This window comes from Pristiophorus japonicus, chromosome 3, assembly GCF_044704955.1.
Source record: "Pristiophorus japonicus isolate sPriJap1 chromosome 3, sPriJap1.hap1, whole genome shotgun sequence".
Taxonomy (NCBI): Eukaryota; Metazoa; Chordata; class Chondrichthyes; family Pristiophoridae; genus Pristiophorus; species Pristiophorus japonicus.
The window spans coordinates 240142785-240152346 of record NC_091979.1 but is presented as its reverse complement, the minus strand read 5'-3'; the positions used below and the strand labels follow the sequence as shown (position 1 = coordinate 240152346).

The following is a 9562-nucleotide window of genomic DNA, read 5'->3' as shown; positions in this document are numbered from 1 at the left end:
GGGTGGAGGGAGAGAACAGGGGGGGTGGAGGGAGAGAACAGGGGGGGTGGAGGGAGAGAACAGGGGGGGTGGAGGGAGAGAACAGGGGGGGGTGGAGGGAGAGAACAGGGGGGGTGGAGGGAGAGAACAGGGGGGGGTGGAGGGAGAGAACAGGGGGGGGGTGGAGGGAGAGAACAGGGGGGGGTGGAGGGAGAGAACAGGGGGGGGTGGAGGGAGAGAACAGGGGGGGGTGGAGGGAGAGAACAGGGGGGGGGGTGGAGGGAGAACAGGGGGGGGGGTGGAGGGAGAGAACAGGGGGGGGGGTGGAGGGAGAGAACAGGGGGGGGGTGGAGGGAGAGAACAGGGGGGGGTGGAGGGAGAGAACAGGGGGGGGTGGAGGGAGAGAACAGGGGGGGGTGGAGGGAGAGAACAGGGGGGGGTGGAGGGAGAGAACAGGGGGGGGTGGAGGGAGAGAACAGGGGGGGGTGGAGGGAGAGAACAGGGGGGGGGTGGAGGGAGAGAACAGGGGGGGGGTGGAGGGAGAGAACAGGGGGGGGGTGGAGGGAGAGAACAGGGGGGGGGTGGAGGGAGAGAACAGGGGGGGGGTGGAGGGAGAGAACAGGGGGGGGTGGAGGGAGAGAACAGGGGGGGGTGGAGGGAGAGAACAGGGGGGGGTGGAGGGAGAGAACAGGGGGGGTGGAGGGAGAGAACAGGGGGGGTGGAGGGAGAGAACAGGGGGGGTGGAGGGAGAGAACAGGGGGGGTGGAGGGAGAGAACAGGGGGGGGTGGAGGGAGAGAACAGGGGGGGGGTGGAGGGAGAGAACAGGGGGGGGGTGGAGGGAGAGAACAGGGGGGGGTGGAGGGAGAGAACGGGGGGGGTGGAGGGAGAGAACGGGGGGGGGGTGGAGGGAGAGAACGGGGGGGGGGGTGGAGGGAGAGACCGGGGGGAGGTGGGGGTGGAGGGAGAGAGAAAGAGAAAGAGCGAAAGGGAGAGGGAGAAAAAGGGAGAGGGAGAGAAAGGAGGCAGAGAGAGAGAGATAAGTGAAAGCGAAAAAAGTGAAAAGGAGAATGAGCGAGAAAAGCGTGATATAGAAACAAAGAAAACGAGAAAAAAGAGAGAAAGTGTGAGAGTGAAAAAGAAAGATAGAGAGAGAAAGGAAAAAGAAAGAGAGGGAGAGAGGGAGGGGGGGAGAGAGAGAGAGAGAGAGAGAGGCGCTTCTCTGGGCTTGTTTCAGTTACTCTCTGATATCCGCACTCCACAAACTCGCAGGCTCCCGCGGGTCACCTTGTGACCGGATGGTTATCCAGTGCCTCCTGCCAGCACCTGTTGCTCAGCCCGACCCCTTTCCCCGGTCCAACCTCCACCTCGCACAGAGCCCGGTCCCCGATTCCCGCAATCACACAGCCATTGGAAAACCCTTAGGATTCTCCCCAACTGTTTTTCTTGTTTTTTTTTAAATGAAACTAACTGTTAATAAACTTTAAAATGAGTTTTATGGTGCTACTGAATCAAGGGCAAACTTTTTTTTTAAATTGACTCACTAAGACTTTTCCTTCTTAAGTCGTGAACGTTATCGAGCGCATAAAAATAGAAGTCATCCCACTTTATCAGCTAACTTTTTAATGTCAAACGTGGGATAAATTGCCACTTTGCAACAATACGAAACGATTCTGTATCAGCACTCAAGTTTAACTATTGTTTCTAAAACAAAGTTCAATTTTAAACCAAAGCTTTGCACCCAGTATTTTAATCATTTGTAGGGCAAGTACTGTAAGGCACAGTAGAAAAGGAAAAAATATATTTTCAGATTTATCTAGGAGTTATTAATTATTACAATGCTTCATTTCACTACATCCCTTATTTTTTTTAAAAAGACCAAAAATGAGAATATATTAACAATTCAATCTATTTACATTTACCAGATTGTGCATTGAGAGTATTTAATATGTGTTATTTAATTGGGAGGTTTGTCAAACTTCACACAACCCTCTATATAGTTTTAATCACGACTGGCTTCTAAATGGCTACTTTTTAATCATTTGTTAAGTTACAACACCTATTATTTTTTCTTGCTTAAAAAAGGTACAAATCAACCCCAACCTCCAAATACTCCTTTGCAGCTGCAAACTATCTGTATAAACGTGATATATTTATGTTAAACTCCTTTATATTATAGGTTCTATTGTAACTAAGGTAACCTAAACAGTGGGATCCAAGTTGTATTTGAATAAACCATTGCAGATTACATTACTTAAAAACCAACTTATGTAAATATAATTTAAACATCTGCCCCGCTTCCTCACAAATAATCGGCTGTGTCCAAACACCTCCCATTCATATATTCACTTCTAGGATGGAAGTGGAGTAGCGGGAGGGCTCATTAAACAAATATATGCTCCAATATTTAAATTTAGATATTATTAAATCACAGTTAGTTTTTTTTATTCCAAGAAAAGCATAGATGGGTCGATTCAGATTTTTATATCCTTTCACAGCTAGATTAAATTCAACCTCTCCCTCCACTTTAGACGCCGTCCAAAGGTTTGTGATGATTAGCAATTGGATTAGAAAGGGATTGAAATGTACGGCACAGACTGAACTGGAGGATCTATTGCAAATGTGAGCACTTGCCTCGCCTCAGTACACCTGTACTGCACAGACTAGATGTGTGGACACATGGTCAGGAGATTCAACATTCTCAACCTAACAGAACCTGCAATCTGGGGTGTTCACCATCGGCTCTGACTCCGGGAATTCTGACCCGTTTTTTTCTTTCAGTTGGTGCTGTTGTTCCTGAATGGTCTCACTTTCGTTTTCTCCTTGCAATACAGACTGACCTCTCCCACATAGCTCTTGCTATAAATTCTCTTTCACTTTCTCCTTTTCAGTCAGTCAAACGCCTGGTCTCCCACTCTCTTCCCTACACATTAACTTCATCTCTCTCTCTCCCTTTCCATTCATCATCTTATCGCACTCCTTTCTGAGCCATGACTATGCTATCTCTCTTCCAGTCATTACCCGAATATCTGTATCTCTCCCTCCTGGTCACCTGACCTCTCTCTCTCTCTCTCTCTCTCTCTCTCTCACACACACACACACACACACAGTCATTGCCCAGATCTCTCTCTCTGTCTCTCTCCTTTGTAACTACCCAGATCTCCCTCTCCCCTTGTCATTACCCAGATAACTCACTCTCTCGCCCATTACCCTGATCTCTCTCTCTCTCTCTCTCTCTCTCCCTCCCTCCCTCCCTCCCCCCCAATCTCTTTCCCCCTTGTCATTACCCAAATCTCCCTCTCCTTGTCATTGCCCAGATCTCTCTCTCTCTCGGTCATTACCCTGATCTCCCCCATCTCTCTCTCCTGGTCGTTACCCTGATATCTCTCTCTCTCTCTCTCTCCCCCCCCCCATCTCTCTCTCTACCCCCCCCCCCGTCTCTCTCTCTCCCCCCCCCCATATCTCTCTCTCCCCCTTGTCATTACCTAGATCTCTCGCCCTCTCCCCTTGTCATTACCCTGATCTCTCTCTTTCTCCCCCATGTCATTACCCAGATCTCTCTCTCTCTCTCTCTCTCTCCCCCCCCCCATCTCCCTTGTCATTACCTTGATCTCGCTCTCTCTCTCCACCCCCCCAATCTCGTTCCCCCTTGTCATTACCCAGATCTCCCTCTCCTTGTCATTACCCAGATCTCCCTCTCTCTCTCTCTCTCTCTCCATGTCATTACCCAGATCTCTCTCTCCCCCTTGTCATTACCCAGATATCCCTCTCTCCTTGTCATTACCCAGATCTCCCTCTCTCTCGGTCATTACTCTGATTTGTCCCTCTCTCTCTCGTCATTACCCAGATCTCCCTCTCCCTTCATCATTACCCAGATCTCCCTCTCCCTTCATCATTACCCAGATCTCTCTCTCTCCCTTCCTCCTTCAGTCATTACCCTGAACTCTCTCTCTCCCTCCCTCCTTCAGTCATTACCCTGATCTCTCTCCCTCCTTCAATCATTACCCAGATCTCCCTCTCCCTTCATCATTACCCAGATCTCTCTCTCTCCCTCCTTCAGTCATTACCCTGAACTCTCTCTCTCTCTCCCTCCTTCAGTCATTACCCTGATCTCGATCTCTCCCTCCTTCAGTCATTACCCAGATCTCCCTCTCCCTTCATCATTACCCAGATCTTTCTCTCTCTCTTCCCCCCCCCCCCCCGTTACCCTGATCTCTCTCTCACTCTCTCCCCTTCAGTCATTACACAGATCTCCAGATCTCTCTCTCTCTCTCTCTCTTTGTCATTACCCAGATCTCTCTCTCTCCCCACTCTTGTCATTACCCAGATCTCGCTCTCTCTCTCCCCACCCCCCTTGTCATTACCCAGATCTCTCTCTCTCTCAATATTACCCTGAGCTCTCTCTCTCTCTCCCTATCCCTCCTTCAGTCATTACCCAGATCTCCATCTCTCTCTCTCTCTCCCCCCCCTTGTCATTATCCAGATCTCTCTTTGACCCATCCCCCTCGTCATTATCCAGATCGATCTCTTGTTCAGTCATTACATAGATCTCTCCCCTCCCTTTCCCCACTATTACCCGCATCTCTCTCTCTCACCCCTTCAGTCATTACAACAATGCCTTTATGTCGCACCTTTAACACGATAAAATGTCCCAAGTTGCTTCACAGGAGCATTAGCAAACAAAATGTGACACCGAGCCACATCAGGATATATTAGGACAACTGACCAAAAGCGTGGTCAAACAGGTAGGTTTCAAGGAGCACCTTAAAAGGAAGAGATAGAGAGGTAGAGAGGTGGAGAGGTTTAGGGAGGGAAGCCCAGAACATAGGACCTCAGCAGCTGGATGCACGGCCAACAATGGTGGAGCAATTAAAATTGAGAATATGCAAGAGGCCAGAATTGGAGGAGCGCAGAGATCTCAGAGGGTTGTAGGGCTGAGGGAGATTGCACAAAATAGGGAGGGCCGAGGCCACGGAGGGATTTGAAAGCAAGGATGAGAATCTTAAAAAATTGAGGCATTGCTCAACCGGGAGCCAATGTAAGTCAGCGAGCACAGGGGTGATGGGTGAATGGGACTTGGTGCAAGTTAGGAAACAGGCAGCAGACGTTTGGAATGAGCTCAAGTTTAATCAGATCTGTCTCTCTCTCTCTCTCTTTCTCTTTCTCTTTCCCTGTTATTACCCAGATCTCTCCCCTTTTCCTAATATTGCCAAGTTCTCTCTCTCCTTCCCCTTTTCAGTCATTTATCTTGATCTATCTCTCTTTGCCATTATCTTTATTTCTTGCTCTACTTTCTAGTCATTACCCTGCTCTCTCCCTCTTCCAGTACTTACCCTGATCTATCTCTCTATTTACAACAACAACAACTTGTATTTATATAGCACCTTTAATGTAATGAAATGTCCCAAGGCGCTTCACAGCAGTATTGTACGATAAAAATTTGACACCAAGCCGCATAAGTAGAAATTAGCGCAGGTGACCAAAAGCTTGGTCAAAGAGGTAGGTTTTAAGGAGCGCCTTGAAGCAGGTAAGAGAGGTAGAGGGGCGGAGAGGTTTAGGCAGGGAGCTCCAGAGCTTGGGGCCTAGGCAACAAAAGGCATGGCCACCAATGGTTGAGCGATTATAATCAGGGATTCTCAGGAGGGCAGAATTAGAGGAGCGCAGTCATCTCGGGGGGTTGTGGGGGTGGAGGAGATTATAGAGATAGGGAGGGTGAGGCCATGGAGGAATTTGAAAATAAGGATGAGAATTTTTAAAATCAAGGCATTGTTTAACCGGAAGCCAATGTAGGTCAGCGAGCACAGGGGGTGATAGGTGAGCAGGACTTGGTGCGAGTTAGAACACAGCCAGCCGAGTTTTGGGTCACCTCGAGTTTACGTAGGGTAGAATGTGGGAGGCCAGCCAGGAGTGTGTTGGAATAGTCAAGTCTAGACCCCGATCCCTCTCACCCATCACCCCTGTGCTCCCCAACCTACATTGGCTTCCGATTAAGCAATGTCTTGATTTCAAAATTCTCAACCTCGTTTACAAATCCCTCCATGGCCTCATCCCTCCCTATCTCTGTAATCTCACAATGCCCTCACCCTCCTCGCGATGTCTGCGCTCCTTAAATTTTGCCCTCTTGAGCATCCCTGATTATAATCGCTCAACCATCGGTGGCTACACCTTCAACTACCTCGGCCCCAAGCTCTGGAACTCTGTTCCTAAACCTCTCCGCCTCTCTTTCTTGCTTCAAGATGCTCCTCAAAACCTACCTCTTTGACCAAGCTTTTGGTCATCTGCCTTAATTTTTTCTTATGTGGCTCGGTGTCAAATTTATTTGTTTTTTCTTAAAACACTCCTGTGAAGCACCTTGGGATATTTTACTATGTTAAAAGCACTATATAAATACAAGTTGTTGTTGCTGGAACTGAATATCCAACCCCATATGCGCTCCATCACAAAAAATGGCTACTTCTAACTCTAATATTGCCTGTCTCTGCCCTTGCCTCAGTCCATCTGCTGCTGACACGCTTCACCATTCCAGTGTCAGCTCCAATACGCTCCTACCTGGCCTCCCATCATAGGAACATAGAAACTGCTGGACAAAAAAGACCATGGTCCATCAAGTCACCTTGTATCATCCTGGTCACTGTATGATACAACAATAATTGAGCTGTTCGCTAATCATAACAATCATATCTCTCTTATCTCTCTCTCCCCTTTTCAGTCATTCCTTTCATCTCTCTCCCTTTTTCCTTTCCAATCATTCCCTCATCTCTCTCTCCTCCCCCCCGCCCCCTGCCCCCCCGCCCAGTCATTCTCCACTTGCTGCCTTCCAGTCACTGTTCTGATCCCTTCCCAATTTTCCTTGCTTTTCCCATCGTTATCCTAATCTATGAAAAGGGGAAGAGACAATTACCCTGCTCTTTTTCTCCTTTGCAATCATTAACTTGTCTATTTCTCCCCTCTCTTCCCTTTCCAATCATTACCCTGATTTTTCTCTCCCCCTCACTTTTCTGACATTACTCTCTCTACTGTTCCCGTTTTCTGCCATTGCCCAGATTGATTTTGCCCTTCTCATTTCTGTCATTATCCTGATCTTGCTTCCCCCTCATCCATTCATTATCTCTCGCTCTGTTCCCCTTCCTTCTCTGTCATTACATATGTCTTTCTTTCTTTCCTTGCCTCTTCTTTGATAATGGCACTGATCTATCTCTCTTCTGTTTGCCAGTCATTACCCTGATCCATTTTTTCCATCTCTCACATCCCTTTTCAGTGATTCACCATCCCCCCCAATCCCTCCTCTTTATTCCAATCCTTTCCTAACCCTCTCCCACTATTCCCCCTGCCCTGTCCCCCTTATCTCACCATATTATCATTGGCATTTTGTTTTGTAACCAATGAATTGTTTTTTTTTCATGATCATCTACACAAATCTAGCACCAAGGATAACACACTAATGGAACTTTGTAGCATAATTGGTGTCCCCACAAAGAGGAAACTCTCCAGCATCTTGTGTAATTTCTGAAGTGAGGAATTGCCAAATGCCAAGAAAAAGAACTCTAATTTGAAATTCAGAATAGTGATGATAAAGAACAAAAATAACTCAAGTCTCAAAGACAAACTTGCATTTCTATACCACCTTGTAAAACCTCAGGATAATCAAAAGCGCTTTACAGCCAATGAAGTACTGTATTGAAGTGTAGTCACTGTTGTAATGTGGGAAAGGTGCCAGCCAATTTGCACACAGTAAGCTCCCACAAACAGCAATGTGATAACAACCAGACAATCTGTTTTTGTTATGTTGATTGAGGGATAAATATTGGCCAGGAATAACTCCCCTGCTCTTTTTCAAAATGATGCCATGGGATCCTTTATGTCCACCTGAGAGGGCAGACAGGGCCTCCATTTAACATCTGCTCTGAAAGACAGCGCTTTTAGCAGTGCAGCACTCCTTCAGTACTGCCCTGGAGTGTCAGCCTAGATTTATGTGCTCAAGTTCCTGGAGTGGGACTTGACCTTACAACCTTCTGACTCAGAGGTGAGAATGCTGCCAATGAGCCACAGCTGACACTCTTCATAAAAAAATATAGTAAATTTTGTTGTTGGGGTAGGCGGTGGGTAGGGACAAATTGAATGATTAGTCACAAGTCAGAATATTGCAAGTGACTGACTTAATGCAGCCTGATGCAATGTCCAAGCAATGGATGCGGAGCAGGGATAGCCCACAAGACTGGTCCACAACATTGAGGGGACAGAGTTATTAGCAAGGGTTATAAATAAACGTGCCCTCTTCAGCCTTAAAAAAAGAGTGGAGGCCTCAGAGAGATTATTAAAAAAAGTGAACACTGTGCATCCTTTCAGATTAAACCATTACTGCAGGATAAACTGGTTAATTCAGGACTTTTTAAAAACAGAGTTCACACTTTTTGAATGGGTAGAAATGTTAAAGACAAATTCTCTGGAATAATTCAAGAGACAGTTGCATAAGGGGACCATCTGTTTGTGTGGCAGAATGGGTAAAATGGCCTCCCACATTTGTAGTTTGCGATTTTCACTATGGTTGTTTGCGAAGTCAAAACAATAATAGGGCCAAGCACTTCCCCCTCACCGTGACTACAGTGCCCCTTTAACGGGCTCCAATTTTCATTAAGGAAACGGCCTCTGGTTTGACTGTTCACCTAAGCACAAAAGCCTATTTCCGCCTCACAGCTGCCAGCACAGTCTCTGAAACTGGCAGTCAGCTACTTAAAAACAAAACAGCACTTAGTTGGGCTAACCTACAATTGCCCACCTCTCCAGATGTATTTGGTGTTTTACCAGGCTTAGATATATACATATGTTCATAGTTTCCTATTTGCAATACGAGAGCCGTGACTAGCCAACCCCCGATTACAGGAAGGCAGAGTGAGAAAAGGAAGCGAGACGCGAGCAACTACATGACACACATACATCCAATAACCTAAATTCGATTTCAGAGCGATTCTTGAGGGGATAAAAATGCTGCAGATTGGAAGGAAAAAGTCCATTAACAAGCGCTTACTCATGTCTGCACCTATAAAACCCTCCCAGACAGATCAGTGAGCTTGCAACAAACAAACACACAAGCAACAACATTGTAGCAATCCGACGGTGCCCTGAAATCGCCAGCCTGAAACTGACACAATTTGGATACAATTAACTTACTTTGTAGCAGGTTCCTAGAAGTTCGCTACAGCTAAAAATCCTCAAGGCAAGACGTTTTTCCCCCTCCCATCCCCTGCTTCAGTTTTGATGCTTGGGTTTGTTTTGATTCCGTAAAACTGATCATATGACCAGCTCCACAAACCCTCCCCCTCCCCCCATTCCCTGTCACATGCTCCCTTGTCATCCGCAGCCTTAAAGCGAGGATGTCTGCAGTGAACCTTTTTTTAAGGGGCGGGATCAATATAAGCACAAATATACCAACATCGCATTTTTTTCTGTCATTCCTCCAAAGGGCACTACCAATAAATTAAAAAAACTTGAGAAAGAAAGACTTGCATTTATATAGCTCTTTTCACGACCATTAGAAGTCTCAAAGAGCTTTACAGCCAATGAAGTACTTTTTGGACTGTAGTCACT

General features: G+C 46.9%; 1 protein-coding gene across 2 annotated transcripts in view; it reads right to left on the bottom strand.

Annotated features, from left to right (window-relative positions):
- The window catches only part of LOC139259479 (CREB3 regulatory factor-like), a 106551-nt gene extending 97304 nt beyond the window's left edge, over positions 1-9247 (bottom strand). For both annotated transcript variants that reach the window (XM_070874949.1, XM_070874950.1), the window contains exon 1: positions 9146-9247. The gene's annotated coding sequence lies outside the window, so the exon portion shown is untranslated. The remainder of the gene's footprint in view (positions 1-9145) is intronic.
- Between the last annotated feature and the right edge of the window lie 315 nt (positions 9248-9562).